Source organism: Schistocerca americana, chromosome 7 (assembly GCF_021461395.2).
Source record: "Schistocerca americana isolate TAMUIC-IGC-003095 chromosome 7, iqSchAmer2.1, whole genome shotgun sequence".
Lineage (NCBI taxonomy): Eukaryota > Metazoa > Arthropoda > Insecta > Orthoptera > Acrididae > Schistocerca > Schistocerca americana.
The window spans coordinates 363,950,715-363,967,218 of NC_060125.1; positions in this window are offsets into that span (position 1 = coordinate 363,950,715).

The following is a 16,504-nucleotide window of genomic DNA, read 5'->3' on the forward strand; positions in this document are numbered from 1 at the left end:
GTAGGGAAGTTGAATGGACGACTTCGGTGTGTCGCGAGAATTTTAGGGAACTGCGATCTGTAAAAGAGGTCACGTTTGAAACAATAGTGAGACCGAATCTTGAGCACTGCTCGATTGTTTGGGATCCGCACCAGGTCGGATTAAAGGATGAGATCGAAGCAATTCAGAGGCGCACAGCTGAATTCGTTACCGGTAGGTTGGAATAACACCCAAGTATTACTAATATGCTTCGGGAACTCAAATGGGTATCCCTAGATTCCCTCTATTGAGAAAATTTAGAAAACCAGAGTTTGAAGCTGACTGCTTAATAATTCTACTGCTGCCATCATACATGTCATATAAGAAACCCGAAGATAAAATAAACTAGGGCTTGTACGGAGGCTCTGTTTGCGAGTGGAACTGGATAGGAAATGAATAATCGTGGTACAGGGGATCCTCCGCCACGCACCGTAACGTGGCTTGCAGAGTATGTTCGAAGATATTTATGTATACTCGGATATTTTTCCATACCTCTGCCATCTCGTTAAATCACCATACCTTAATGCCATAGAAAAGTCTGTAAATATATGAAACACTGGGTGGACGCAACAAATCAATGTCCGCGTAGTTTGGTAGCTCTGCCTTATCTAATCATTACGTGATGTGGCATACCTGAGGGAACTTGTGGTCCCTCTTCCTCGCATAGTTATCAATGCTTGAGATACTCTTTTTATTGGGTTGAAGTCTTCTGAGTGTGCCTACATTCTAGTGTGATATACTTGAGAGAGTTAGTTATACAACTTCAATTATGACTTAGAAAAAATTAAGTTATGTAATTAGTTTCTTATTTGTTGAGAAATACATGTCTGCAGTCCTGGAAAACACTGAAATCCCCACGGCACAATACCGCAGGATGCCGTAAACGCCCCTAACAAAACGGCGCAAACCATCGATAAAACGGCGTTGGGCTGCACTATTTTGTTTTGGGTCATGTAGCGGAGTTCTGCCGTATTGTAGGGTAGGGTTCGGAGTAAGGTTCCAATGTGTACCAGGGCTGCAGATATGTACCTGCAGCAAAGAAAAAAATTGTGGCTCTTCAGGGTTTTCGGGGAGTACGTGCAACATAAGGCTCTCAGGTCTGGCACAACTGAGTTTCGAATGACTTATATCGGCAACCTTGAACAGTGCAAGGTGAATGTGATGAACATCGTCATACACGTTTGGGACACCCGGATAAATCTGCAGTAATAGAGCAGTACCTTAGCACAGGATAAAGCATAGGGTATGACAAGGCAAAGAGTATGTCCTCAGCTTCGTTCTTCTGGGACTGTGTGATAGAGGAGGCAATACACATTCTCACGGTAGATAAGCTAAAGAAAGCGTACAAGTGCGAGTAGAACTCACGTACTGAATGTTCCGTAAAAATGTAATCTAGATACCAATAATAATATAATGCGGCTCACCAGCCTGGTAAAAATCTATTAGGCCCACTTCGGAGGCTTGCGTGTCCCTAACTTACCCTGTTTTCTAAACGGAAAAGCGGACGTGCACTTCAACGCTTATCCAAACCATGTGTTGTTTCTGACGACTCCTCACATCTTTGAGAGACTATAGCTAGGTTAAAACAAAGAATGAAAAATCCGTCGTCTGGCCGAGATTCAATCCTGCACCTACTTGGCTACCACGCACGCGCTCTACGGCTAGACCATCAGGACCGTTGCGTATGTAGGCATTTCATTATAGACACGATTTTGCAATGCCTGTGTTATCCTGATTACGATGCAAATTTCCTTTGGACATGAATGTATCGCCAAAAGAACAGGCACTGCGGTGACTACAGCCGTTATGAAATACATCAAATGATTCGCAATTGCGAATAACGACAATCGTCGGCCGTAGAATGGAATGACGACAACGAAAATCTGTGCCGGACTGGGACACAAACCCAGATTTCCCGCTTATCGCGAGTGATCACCTTGCCATCTGACTATCCGTGCACGACTCACGGCCCTACATAATCTTCCATATGTCGTGAACCATGCGTTCTGGTCCTGCACGAATTTTCACTGTCGTCATTCAAATCTGCAGTCGATGGTTGTTCTTATTCGCAATTGCGAAATCATTTAATGTATTTCATTGCAGATGTTAGTGAGTTTGCAGGCATCCAAATATGTGACATAAATAACTGTATCTTTTGACTGTATTCTCTTAGAAGCTTAACTCTTTCACACCGCGCCAAAAGACCGAATGTGACACAATTTTCGACTTAATCCCTGTACGTGTTCCTGACAAAAAGCGATTTAACAGTCGGACAGACAGACACACACAGGATGGACAACAAAGTTATACTATAAGGGCACCGTTTTAACCGACTGAGGTATAGAGACTTAAAACAACCGACTGAGGTATAGAGACTTAAAACAACGGACTCAGGATTCCAATTAAGTACATCTACATCTAAATCTACATGGATACTCTGTAAATCACATTTAAGTGCCTGGCAGAGGGTTCTTCTCTGATTTCCCATATTTTATCGTGGTGATCGTTCTTCCCTATGTAGGTCGGTGTCAACAAAATATTTTCGCATTCGGAGGAGAAAGTTGGTGATTGGAATTTCGTGAGAAGATTCCGCCGGAATGAAAACGCCTTTCTTTTAATGTTTTCCAGCCCAAATCCTTTATCATTTCTGTGACACTCTCTCCCATATTTCGCGATAATACGAAACATGCTGTCTTTCTTTGAACTTTTTCGATGCACTCTGTCAGTCCTATCTGGTAAGGATCCCACATCTCGCAGCAGTATTCTAAAAGAGGTCGGACAAACGTAGTGTAAGCAGTCTCCTTAGTAGGTCTGTCACATTTTCTAAGTGTCCTGCCAATAAAATGTCTTCCCCACCACATTATCTATGTGTTCCTCCCAATTTAAGTTTTGTTCGTAATTCTAATACCTAGGTATTTAGTTGAATTTACGGCTTTTAGATTAGACTGATTTATCGTGTAACCGAAGTTTAACGACCCCCGTGCCTGTCGCTATTAGATATAGAAACAATAATTTTCGACGGCAGTTTCAGCGTCATGAAGTGAAGGTTACGTCTACCACCAATTTTGGTATAGCTCATTACCACATCAACAATCAGCAGAGCTTCGGTCACCTGACGCATGCGCAGAAAGCTCTGCAAGCAACTTGACAGCACATGCGTCACTTTCACACGAGGACTTTATACAGACGGTCGTAAGTGCTGGCACTGGTAATAGCTAATTAGCCAATAGTAGCAAACAGCCAGTAGCTGGAGATGTCGAAAAACTGCGAGGAGGAAATACTGTGGGCAGACGCGGGAGCCACATATTAAATAGAAATGAGTAATGTTGTTTTTTCCAGGTGATAATTCCCCGTCGGCCGCTGTGGCCGAGCGGTTCCAGGCGCTACAGTTTGGAACCGCGCGACTGCTGCGGTCGAAGTTTCGAATCCTGCCTCGGGCATGGATGTATGTGATGTCCTTAGGTTAGTTAGGCTGAAGTAGTTCTAAGTTCTAGGGGACTGATGACCACAGAAGTTAAGTCCCATAGTGCTCAGAGTCGTTTGAACCATTTTTGATAATTAAAACTATGACATCACATTTGATAACAGAACTGTAAGTTTGTGAACAAGGTGAGCTCGTGAGGGAGCTAACTTAGCAATTGTTGGAGCTGCTTACCTTGACAAAAATTTCGCTGTATATTACTACGACGAAGATACACGTGGCTAACTCCTCACGTTCTTGTGGACGATCCATTAGTAGCTTGAGGAGAGGCATAATCACCAGCCCGCACGAGAATGCCAGTGAGAGACCGGCAGCGAGGGCGCTGGCGACGCGACGGCCGCCGTGTTGCGGGCCCCAGAAGCCCTGCAGGCGCAGCAGCGTGGCGCTGAGGCCCAGCACCGACCCCTCACCTGGGCTGCGGCGCTCCGGGCTCCACCAGCGGCCGCACATCTGCAGCACATCGGTGGGTGGGGTGCACTGCGGGTGGCGCTCGGAATGTAGCCGACGGGCCCTAGCACGCTCCGATCGGCTACCACAAGACCGCTGAAATGGAGATAGCTTAACAAAGAGCATGGCAACGGCCTTGCCGCAGTGGATACACCGGTTCCAGTGAGATCACGGAAGTTATGCACTGTCGGGCGTGGTCGGCACTTGGATGGGTAACCATCCAGGCCACCATTCGCTGTTGTCATTTTTCGGGGTGCACTCAGCCTCGTGACGCTAATTGAGGAGCTACTCGACCGAATAGTAGCAGCTCCGGTCAAAGAAAACCATCATAACGACCAGGAGAGCGGTGTGCTGACCCCACGCCTCCCGTATCCGATGACACGGCGGTCGGATGGTCCCGGTAGGCCACCCGTGGCCTGAAGACGGAGTGCTTTTTTTTTAAGAACGCGAATAATATTACCAGCAAAAAATATCAAAATACAAGGTGTCCCAAATAGAGTGACACCGTTTCAAATATAATTATTTATTAGGAAGGAGGGCTTAATACCAAATAATTGGATACTAAATTACTTAGAAAAGACAGAAGTTTATAAAAATCCATCGTAAATGTTCAATATGTCCTCCATTGGCTGCACGGACGACATCTAGCCGATAGCCGAATTCATCACAAACTGAGCGTAAGGTGTTTTCTGTCACTGAAGCTACAGCAGCTGATATTCTGGTTCTTAGTACATCAATGTCACCAGGTAAGTGAGCCGTGGCGCGCCAGTCTCTTGGATGCGCATTATCGATCCTTCGATGTTTCTTATCTTTGCTTGCCTTGTTGTTTTCCGCATTTGCGGGGCAAGTAGAGCTGACGTTTGCTCGGGCTACCTGCTGCTACGCCGCGAGGTACGAGGTGGGAAGCAACCACGTATATGTGGAGTTAGTTGTACGTGGACTACCGGTTCAGGATGGAGGATATGTGTTGGCTACCTGCCTGTCTGCTCTCCTGATTTTGCTCGGCGTGCCTTGCGACCGCCTAGCTTGGGTTGCTGCCTGGTGTACCCTACACGAGCTACACCGGACGTCCCAAGTTAAGCAGGCTTGTGTTTCCTATAATGAAAAGGAGCAAATGTTTAAGACTTTTTGTAACCAATTTTGGTGGCGTCCTGAGTGTCGCCTTAGCGTTGACACTGCCTTTGGGGCGACCTAATTCTTTTAAATTTAAGTAGTTGGGGTTCCCTGTCCTTCATAGCATTTAGGGGTTTTTTTTCTTTAATTTTCTCTTTGGGGTTCCTTCCTTGTGCTTGGTTAAATGTTTACTTGTATGGTGGGACGTGACTCCTGGTTAAAACTCGGAGAAGGCGTTTGATGCCACTGCCGCCTCCGGCGTTCGTCTTTTCACTTAAGCGTTGTCATCCCTTCGGGCGACCTGGTGTCACTCCTCGCTAATTAATGCTGATTTATGTGTACTTAAATTTGAATTGGCCATTTTTAACCAGACATAACGTCTGAGAAAGAAAAGAAATAATAATAATAGTAACGATTGGAGACACTTAATAAACAGCATGCGCTTATCAGGCTCAATGTTGAAGGACTTAATTAGTGATTCTATGGTGATAATACGTACAAATGGTAACCGAGTTTGGAAATTAATTGCCAGGCACGTTGCTAGCAATATCGGTTGTGTAAGGTCCTAACGAAATGCAATGGACCTGAATATGGCAAGAATAATAGTTGGTAATAATCGATGGGACCACTGGGGGAGGTATATAGAAAACAGGTTTGGAACCTTCTAGATGCAGTGGTGCGAAACAATTCTGGTCCACGACGTGCTCAAGGCTTCTTTAAAGACTGTCCAATGAAAATGATTGTACTTCCATTTATGTGTTATGTCGAAGACTCACTGCAACCGCTGAATGTGTAATGTGCTGCGAATACATAGAAAGAAAGATCCCTTATCATTTAGCTACAATATAGCAGGTCAGCAACTGGAAGCAGTTAATTCCATAAAATATCTGGGAGTACGCATTAGGAGTGATTTAAAATGAAATGATCATATAAAGTTGATCGTCGATAAAGCAGATGCCAGACTGAGATTCATTGGAAGAATCCTAAGGAAATGCAATCCGAAAACAAAGAAAGTAGGTTACAGCACACTTGTTCGCCCACTGCTTGAATACTGCTCAGCAGTGTGGGATCCATACCAGATAGGGTTGATAGAAGAGATAGAGAAGATCCAACGGAGAGCAGCGCGCTTCGTTACAGGATCATTTCGTAATCGCGAAAGCGTTACGGAGATGATAGATAAACTCCAGTGGAAGACTCTGCAGGAGAGCCGCTCAGTAGCTCGGTACGGGCTTTTGTTGAAGTTTCGAGAACACACCTTCACCGAGGAGTCAAGCAGTATATTGCTCCCTCCTACGTATATCTCGCGAAGAGGCCATGAGGATAAAATCAGAGAGATTAGAGTCCACACAGAGGCATACCGACAATCCTTCTTTCCACGAACAATACGAGACTGGAATACAAGGGAGAACCAATAGAGGTACTCAAGGTACCCTCCGCCACACAACGTCAGGTGGCTTGCGCAGTATGGATGTAGATGTAGATGTATGATGACGAAAATGCCAGATACCACGAAGAGTACACGTAGCAAATAAAAAGAAACACGCCCCGAGACAGAATCTAGCCCTTGACTTCCTGCATGGGAACCCGAAACACTAGGCACTGTAGAGTACAACTACAACATGCTAACATAGGTAAGTTACCGTACATGTGATTACAGTGTTGCCAGATTCCCGAACTTTAACGTCCGTTTGCTGCCGGTAATATGCTCAGGACGAAATTTTGTGAGACATATTTTTATGTTGCTAGTATGTGAGGAATCGAGCTGCGAAGTCCGAGTGCGCGTATTTTTCTTCACCCTGTCTTTGCGTGAGATTAGTCAAGGGATTATTGTGGCATTCGTGTCTTTCCGACTTACGTGCGGTAAAGGCGACAACTTATACTATGGCGACCATATTAGCAAATGCGTCCAAACAGGACCAGTATGCTGTTATTCTCTTAGTGGGTGCCGAAGGATGAACACCTGTAGACATCCGTCGAAGGATGAAGACTTTGTATGGGGCAGCATGTCTGTCGAAAAACAGCGTTGTGGAATGATGCGAGAAGTTCCGTGCTGGGTGCGGTTCCGCACGAGACTCCTGTCGATCTGGGAGGTCAGCAGCATCCTTTACGAACAAGTGGGAGACATTCGACCAATCGCTGTATTAATCTGATCCTTACTTATGCGATTATCACGCCTTCGGTCCTTCAAGAAAGGAGGAGGATGTGCAGCAGGGAGTTGTGGACTTCTTCACGCAGCAGGACACTGTGTTTTACCAAACAAATATATTCAACCTGGGGCATTGGTGGTTTGATTGCCTCAATGCTCGCCATATATAGGTTGAGCAAGAAATCCACCGACCAAGTTCCGAAATTTTCTCAGGGATAGTTTCTGAGTGTTTCGGTAACGGGGACCCGTGGTCTCCAGTGACTCTTTACAGAGTAGTGATGTAACTATGATTTCTGCCGTTTGTTATATAGGACCTTGTAATTTAATAGTAAAGCGCGTGACGTGAAACCCAATATACGCGAGACTGGATCACGGATTTTTCGCTTTTCGTTTTAACCCAGTCTTCAACTCCCAATGACGTGAGGAGTTTCCGGAAACAACATCTGGCTCAGATTCCTCGTTGAACTGTAGGTCCCCGTTCCCCAGTTGGATAACTCCGGTAGATCAAGGACACGCAAGTCATCGAAGTGGCGTCCAATAGAGACTGGCACCAGGCCTTTAAGCCACATAAAATTATTATTATTATTCTGTCTGTCATCCGAGTTATCTTCATTCATGGGGAAATTCCTTCACAACAACGAAAAAGTTTGCAATATGACAGCGCAAAACACAGTGTAATGCAACAACACTGAAATTTATGCAAAAGTAGTGTCATGAGGTTTTCGTCGATGAGAGGACGTTTCAACATAGCTCCTTTGGGCCAGTTTTCCATCTGCATTCAGTGGACCCATACACGAGCTGCAGTTCGACAAACTCTCCATCTGTAAACCTGTTCGTACTTGTGCGTGTAGCAGTTAACGAGCAACTAACTCAGCCGGAAGAAAGGCGAGACAGAACCGAGCAGTTCTGAAAGCAATCTTGATGTCAAAGAGTAAAGAGCGTTTTACTGTTGTCAAAAACAAATACCATCAGTGAAGGTAACAAGCGTTTCCAAGCAAGACACACAATGGATACCGAGGATATTTTCAGTGTGATGCAGATTTTTCAGTGCAGTTTATCGTCATAAACAAAGTTGAGACTTAACATGTCTCTGTAGCTTTAATTTCTGTGATTAATACACTCATGCTCATAAATTAAGAATAATTGCAGGCCGGCCGTTGTGGCCGAGCGGTTCTAGGCGCTTCAGTCCGGAACCGCGCTGCTGTTACGGTCGCAGGTTCGAATCCTGCCTCGGGCATGGATGTGTGTGATATCATTAGGTTAATTAGGTTTAAGTAGTTCTAAGTCAAGGGGACTGATGACCTCAGATGTTAAGTCCCATAGTTCTTAGAGACATTTGAACCATTTCGATAATTGCAGAATGTGGTGCCACACAACGTGCACTACACAAAACTGGTGTTAATAGCATAGACACATAGGGAAAACACATGACACAGAACTTTAAGTACACGGTATCGGTGATAAGTTGAGAAAACAGTCCCGAAACACATGTGCTACAAAACGTCACTGTTCCCTGCTCATGTACCACGAAATCAATACGGGATATGATCACCATGCACACGTGTACAGGCCGCACAACGGTTTGGCATGCTCTGGATCAGGTGATCGAGCAGCTGCTGGGCTACAGCCTCCCATTTTGCACCAGTGCCTGTCGGAGCTCCTGAAGTGTCCTAGGGGTTTGAAGACGTGCAGCGATACGTCGACTGAGAGCATCCCAGACATGCTCGATAGAATTCATCTCTGGCGAACAGGCAGGTCACTCTATTCGCCTGATATCTTCTGTTTCAAGGTATTCCTCCATGATGGCAGCTCGATGGGGCCATGAATTATCATTCATCAGGAGGAAGGTGGGACCTACTACATCCCTGAAAAGGCGGACATACCGGTGCAAAACGGCGTCTCAGTACACTTAAACTGTTACACTTCCTATGTCAAAGACATGCAGGGGTGTACATGCACCAATTGAAATCCCACCCATCAAACCACGGCCTCCATACAGGTCCCTTTCAAGGACATTAAGGGGTTGGTATGTGGTTCTTGGTTCACGCCAGATGAAAACCCGGCGAGAATCACTGTTCAGACTATACCTGGACTCGTCCGTGGACATAACCTGGGACCACTGTTCCAATGACCATGTACTGTGTTCTTGACACCAGGCTTTCCGGGCTCTCCTGTGACCAGCGGTCTGTAGAATGCACCTTGCAGGTCTCCGGGCGAATAAACCATGTCTATTCAGTCGTCTGTAGACTGTGTGTCTGGAGACAACTGTTCCAGTGGCTGCAGTAAGGTCCCGAGCAAGGCTAACCACAATACTCCGTGGTCGTCTGTGGGCACTGATGGTGAAATATCGGTCTCTTGTGGTATTCTACACTGTGGACGTCCCGTACTGTAGCGCCTGGACACGATTCCTGTCTGCTGGAATCGTTGCTATAATCTTGAGATCACACTTTGTGGCACACGGTGGCCCGTGCTACGACCTGATGTGTTTGACTAGCCTCCAGTCGCCCTAGTATTCTACCCCTCATAACCTTATCAATATGTGTTCTTTGAGCTATTTTCAACACACAGTCACCATTAGCAAATCTGAAAACGTCTGCACACTTACTCGCTGCACCGTACCCTGACATGCACCAACACACCTCTGCGTATGTTGACTGTTGCCAGCGCCACCGTGCGACGACCGCAGGTCAAATGTACCGCATGGTCACACGCTGAGGTGATTTAAACCCGCAAACCGCCCACCGGAGCGTTGTTTCATCTGGTATCACCGTTATCCTTAGTTTATGAGCATGAGTGTATATCAACTATTCCTAAAGTACTGGTAAGATTATCCCCACTTTGTTCAATGCTAAGAGGTCCTTCTCCATCGTTTGAGAGCCTCTGCAATACTTATACGAGTTAAGAAGGGTATCATCAAGATGAGATGAGGGGGGATCGGAGTTTATATTATGGTAACACAGATCCAGACGTACGAGGGTAACCCATGCAGCTGTGTTAAAGGCAGTACCAGGGTGATGCGGTGGTTAGCAGATCTGCCTTCTGACCAAAAGCGCCAGGCTGGAATCCCGGCCTTGATACAAATTTTAAGTCAATGCTTTGGTCTGTATTCGTTTTCATAGATGCAAAGATAAATGAGAGAAAGAAATCAGACGAAATTCAATGCAAAATGTTGTCAGTGGAGTTCTGGTACATCCTGTGTGCATATTTTTTAAATGACATCGTTGTCACGGTTGCCTAGAAATTATTTTTAGAGTTTGACTTGTGTTACAGCACAGTATTTTGCCATAAACCACATGATAACGGTCTCAAAGCCGAAAATGCAATAGTGAAATTAATATTTCTGCAGTCAGTGGCGACTACGCTGTGTTTAAAGAAGTTCTACAGGACTGTGAATCCCAACCACGTGTTGCTGTGGCTCCCTCTGGTTAAACAGGAAATGAAGAAAACAGAAAGCACATGCATGGAATTGGATACACGTTTTAAGCTCCTTCCACCTCCCCCCTCCTCCTTCCACTGTCAATGTTCTCCTTCTCCACCTCTTCTCCGTGTCCTTCTTCTCTTCCTTCCACTTCTATTTGTCCACACACCCCCCTTTCCGCTTTCTCATTTCCTCCGACCCCTCTGTCCATCTTCCCTCCTCCGCCCCCCCCCCCCCCCCCTCGCTCACCTAACTTTTGACCTTGGCCCTTGTTTATTGCTACTGCATATTCATATTCTGATAAGCCACAAATACATCTTTGTATATACATATGGCCAACGTCTGTGCAAATGTGCATTAGAGCATTGCGTAAAATTTTAAAGCAAATCAGTAAATAATCTTTGTAGATTTCTGATTATAACGTTCCTCCTTTATGTATTACATATTTATTTACACATCATATATGTATTAAGAAAATAGATGTATAAGAACACGCACATATTTGAATGCAACATTGTGACATAATTTCATGGTAATTGGTAAATAACTTCCAAAGGTTTAGGATGTTGAACAAACAAACATTTATATTTTTATATAGTTTTCCCCTATAATTATTGCAGATATGTTCTTGACAATGATAGACTGCGAGCTATGGATGAAGGGCAACAGGCTAATACGTACTTCAAGATTTCTGAAAAGCATTTGACATGGTGCGTCACTGAAAACTGTTGACGGAGGTATGGGAATATGGAAAAGGTCCGCAGACCTGTGAGTGGTTCGAAGACTTCTTAGATAATGTAACCCAGTATAATACCCCGACGGCGAGTATTCATCTGAGACAAAGGTATCGTCGGGAGGGCCCCAGGAATGTGTGATAGGACCTACGTACGTAAATGATCTGGCGAACAGGGTGATCAGCAATCTGCGGTTGTTTGCTGATGATGTTGTGGACTACGGATGGTGCTGAAGTTGAATGGCTATAGGAGGATACAAGATAATTTAGACAAAATTGTGATGAATGGCAGTTGGCTTTAACTTTAAGCTAGTTCAGATTATTAAGAAAAACAAACCCGTAATATTCGGCTAAAAGATTAGTAATATCCTGCTTGACGCATTCACGTCGTTGAAACATCTGGTCGTCAGGTTGAAAAACGATTTGAAATGGAACTAACATGTGAGGATTGTGCTAGGGAAGACAAGTGGTTAAATTTGGTTTACTGGTTGAATTTTAAGAAAGTGTGGTTTGTCTGTGAAGGAAACGGAATACAGGATGCTAGTGAGCCCTACTCTTGATTGCTAGTCGAGTGTCTACCATCCGTACCAGGTCGGATTGAACGAAGACATCGAAGCAATTGAGAGGCGGGCTGCTACTGGTAGGTTCGAACTACACGTAAGCTTTTCTGAGATGCTTCGGGAACTCAAATGCGGATCCCTGGAGGGAAGGCGATGTTCCCTTCATTCAACACCATTAGGGAAGATTTAGAGAATCAGCATTTGAAGCAGCCTGCAGAACGATTCTACCGCCGTCAACGTACAGTTCGCGTAAGGACCACGAAGAAGTGACACGAGAAATTAGGGCTCATACGAAGGCATACAGACGTGCTACGACTGACTTGGGACTTACATACTCGCAGCTTAATTCTCTGTCACTAGCAGGTAAAGGATATGGCAACTGAAAATGGAATAGAAATAAGAAATAAGACCGTTTGATTTCCTACGTTAATGACAGAAATGACAGAAAAAGAATATCTCACATAGTAACATAAGAAAGCAGCAAAGAACAGATTTAGCCCTAAAGAGCCTTGAGGCAACAGCTGCTTATAGACAGCTCCCAGCATGCGTTTGCATACACCGAGACAGTAAATTAGTTAGCTCAATGCTCAATCGGCAATAACTACGGCCGGCCGCTGTGGACAAGCAGTTCTAGGCGCTTCAGTCTGGAACCGCGCGACCGCTACGGTCGCAGGTTCGAATCCTGCCTCGGGCATGTATGTGTGTGATGTCCTTAGGTTAGTCAGGTTTTAGTAGTTCTAAGTTCTAGGGGACTGATGACCTCAGAAGTTAAGTCCCATAGTGCTCAGAGTCATTTGAACCATTTTGCCAAGTGCGATCTGTTGTCATGGTTATAAACAAGTCAGTGTGTTTAGAAGAACAATGCTCTTTCCCAGGATGATTCAGGTAGTATACATCTACATCTATTGGATATTTACGTGACAGGCCATTAAATTAACCTTGATGATGATGATGAAGTCCCATACTCCTTGACAGAGCGTAGGGGAGCGATGCGGGAGACCCGCACCTCTGAACTAGGCAAGGTCCTAGTGAAAGTGCTTCTCCATTGCCTTCCTCCGACTGTAATGGGGATGAATGATAATGATGAAGACGACACAACAACACCTAGTCATCACGAGGCAGGTGAAAATCCCCGACTCCGCCGGGAATGAAACCCGAGACCCCGTGCTCGGGAAGCGAGAACGCTACCGCGAGACCACGAGCTGCGGACAAATGAACCTTAAACAACCTTTTAATGTGCTTGGCAGTCGAGGACGTTAACGTATTTAAATATAACAACGACAGTTTTTAGTGAACTAGAAAAGCAATTTGTTCTTACCCAATTCCTTGTTTACCTGCAGAAATACCATGCGTGCTTTCTTGTTTTCTAAATGCATAAGGGGCAGTGAAATGAAAACGAGACTCATGAGAAAAAATTAGGTAAATTGCTTATTATCTCAAAAGTAATAACCAAAACTGTTAATACAGTTATCCCATTGTGAGGCAAGGCGGTCAACGACTTCATGGAAAAATATTTATGATTGTCTACGGAATCTTGATTGTAGCCAGACGTTCACCTCTTCTTCTGAAGCAAGTCAACAACTATGAACATCTTCCTTTAGGGCTCCAAAAATATGGAAATCGGAAGGAAGAGACATCATAATTGTACTGAGGACGTGTATTGGCTTCCCAATGAAGGTTCTGCAGTTTAGTCGAAACAACAAGTACTCCAGCTCCGGAAAAGTCATGAAGACTTTTCCATTGACGGTAAGGATCCGTTACTCATTGACTTCCTGGAACACGGCGCAAAACGTAATACACGGAGGTTTGTGGACACTTCGCAAAAATTGTAGAGCGCCGTTTGCAATCGCCCAGGAATGTTGACGGACGGCATGAAACTTTTGTGTGATTATTCCCATCGACATACTAGAAAATTGCTTCGACTATGCCGCAGAAATTTCATTTGGTTGCTCTTAAACATCCTCCATACAATCAGCAACGATCCCCATGCGATTTCCATATTTTCGAAGCGCTGAAGAAAGACATTCGAGGTACTCAATTTGCTTATGAAGAAGTGTAGCACGCCTGGATGAAATAATAATTCCGTAGGGAACCGCAAACATTTTCCCATGAAGGTATTGACCGTCTTGTCTCACAGTGGATTAACTTTATTAACAGTTACAGTTATTACTTTTCAAACAATAAAGAGTTTAGTTACTTTTTTCCATTCGTCTCATTTTGATTTGATTAACCCTTATAATATACTTATACGAAAAGAATGGTGCTCGATATAGATAATTTTGGAGAGTCAAAGTAATTCTCACTTCTGAAATCTGATATATTATCTAAACTGTGCGAAATAACTTTCAGAAAAATTAAACAATATCCTTGTATCAAAACCAAACTTTGGTAGTAAAAATCTCAATATTACTCGTCCTAATGAAATTTTAGTTTAGCAATCTATGGTTTTCTCAAAATGGCATTTAAAAAATTTATACCTCTGAAATGGGCAGAAAATTATCAAGGACTAAACATATTATGAGACGGTCACTATTTCGATTTTAAATGATTTTTCTAAGATGAATTACGGCAGCTGGTTAGACGATTTTTCCTTGTAGACTAAACTATTTAATCACGCGAGTTACCGTCATGCATGTCGAACAAAACTTTTACTTCACCCTATTACGCACGCTAACATATGAAGGGCTTCTTTCAGTAGTGGTACAAGTCCATTACCTCCACTTTTATGCATATAATGCTTTTGAAATTAATTATCCAAACAAATAGAAAGGAGGGTTCATCTCTAGCAAGAAGCCATATGCTTGAATATTTCTGGTATCTCAACTGCAGATTTTTCAGCGCTCATTTAACTGACTCTGTATGAAGAAATGAACAAAAATGAACTTGTACCACTATTGAAATAAGCCGTTCATATACTCACCGGATAGGCATTCATACTTTTTCAAAAACATACAGCCCGAGACACGAATTGATTTTAACTTCACTATCCTGTCCCCTATCAATGTTTCACTCAAAGCAAATGCCGGCAGTTCATTCCCAAACATTGGGAACCACTTGTCCAATTCCAGCTCACTAGTTAGAGGGCCTCAGATCTATGATGGGGCGAGATCTTAATTAGCCAGCCTTGTCAGTTAGGGTAAAGAACCATGTGCAAAATCGGAAACTGAAACTTCAAGTACATATTTCATAGCTGTAATAATAGTGGTAATAAATAATATCCTTTGATTCAAATTTCTAGTTTCTGCTACGAGTCACTTTTTTTTATTTTATTTTTTCGAACATGTTCTAGAGAAATGTTACTTAAAAAGTCTTAAATTAGATTAATCTAGAACTCTTTGTCCATTGTTTGTTACTGTAGCGGCTCGTGTGGCATTTGGGGGTGGGGGGGGGGGGGCTAGAAATCGAAGTCAGTGATGTCTTCTGCTGGTTTTCTTCCTTGTGGTTGACTATGTAAGATATCTCAGCCTCGTAACACACAACTGATGCAAATCTATCTGCATGCTATACAGGCTGTGATATCATACATAGTCAACACACACAACTGATGGAAATCTATCGGCATGGTATACAGGCTGTGATATCATACATAGTCAACCACAAGGAAGAAAACCAGTAGAAGACATCACTGATTTCGATTTGTAGCCATACACTGCCCCCCTCCACCCCGCAAATGCCACACCAGCCGCTACAGTAACAAACAATGGACAAAGAGTTCTAGATTAATCTAAGACTGTTTATTTTTAAGTAACATTTCTCTGCGTGTATATATGTATGTATGTATAAACGCCTGAAGATGAACAGAACACGTTCGATACTCGTTGTATTATATTAGATTAAACATAAAATAAAAAAGTGACTGTTAGCAGAAACTAGAAATAGATAATTATCCCACACAGTCACGGTTCACAAACATAGCCGTTATGGCTGAAAATAATTCTGCCATTGGCTTGAGCGTCAAAACGAACAAAAGTAAAAGAAATAAAAGCAAAATTAAATAATTCAAAGTTTAAATTTTCACTCATGCGGAATTTAAAAAAGCTTTTGGAGCCATTAACAATTAGAAAATAAACTGGTTAAAAACGATTCTAGAAATAAGACGTTGGTTCAAATATCATTATGTGTCTTTAGAAGTCTGCGTGGATAAGACAACTGAAATCCGAATCCGCATCCGAGGTTATTAAAATTTTAGAAACGATATCCTGCTTACGCGCAGACGGCTAGTTATTAGGACTATCCACTAACCATACATGCTTCTACCTGTGTTTGCGAAGCCTGCTTTACCTTGTGCTACTGCGTCCGTCTACACAGAGTCACCAAAGAAGAAGAGACCGTTCTGTTGCCCGTTATTTTATGTGTGACAAGTTAGAGTCATTAACGTTGGAAATTCACCTTCTCGGCTACAGAACACACCGAATGCGAAATACTCTCTGTACTGAAACAAGAAGCTATTTCGTTTCCTTTCACAAATAACGACGCGGAACGATGTAACGATGCGGGTGTCGAAAAAATACATTTGTTTCATGTTGAAAGACGTCCTTAATAAAATATGTCTTTCTGATACGAAGTAATGTGGCTAGTTGTGAAACGG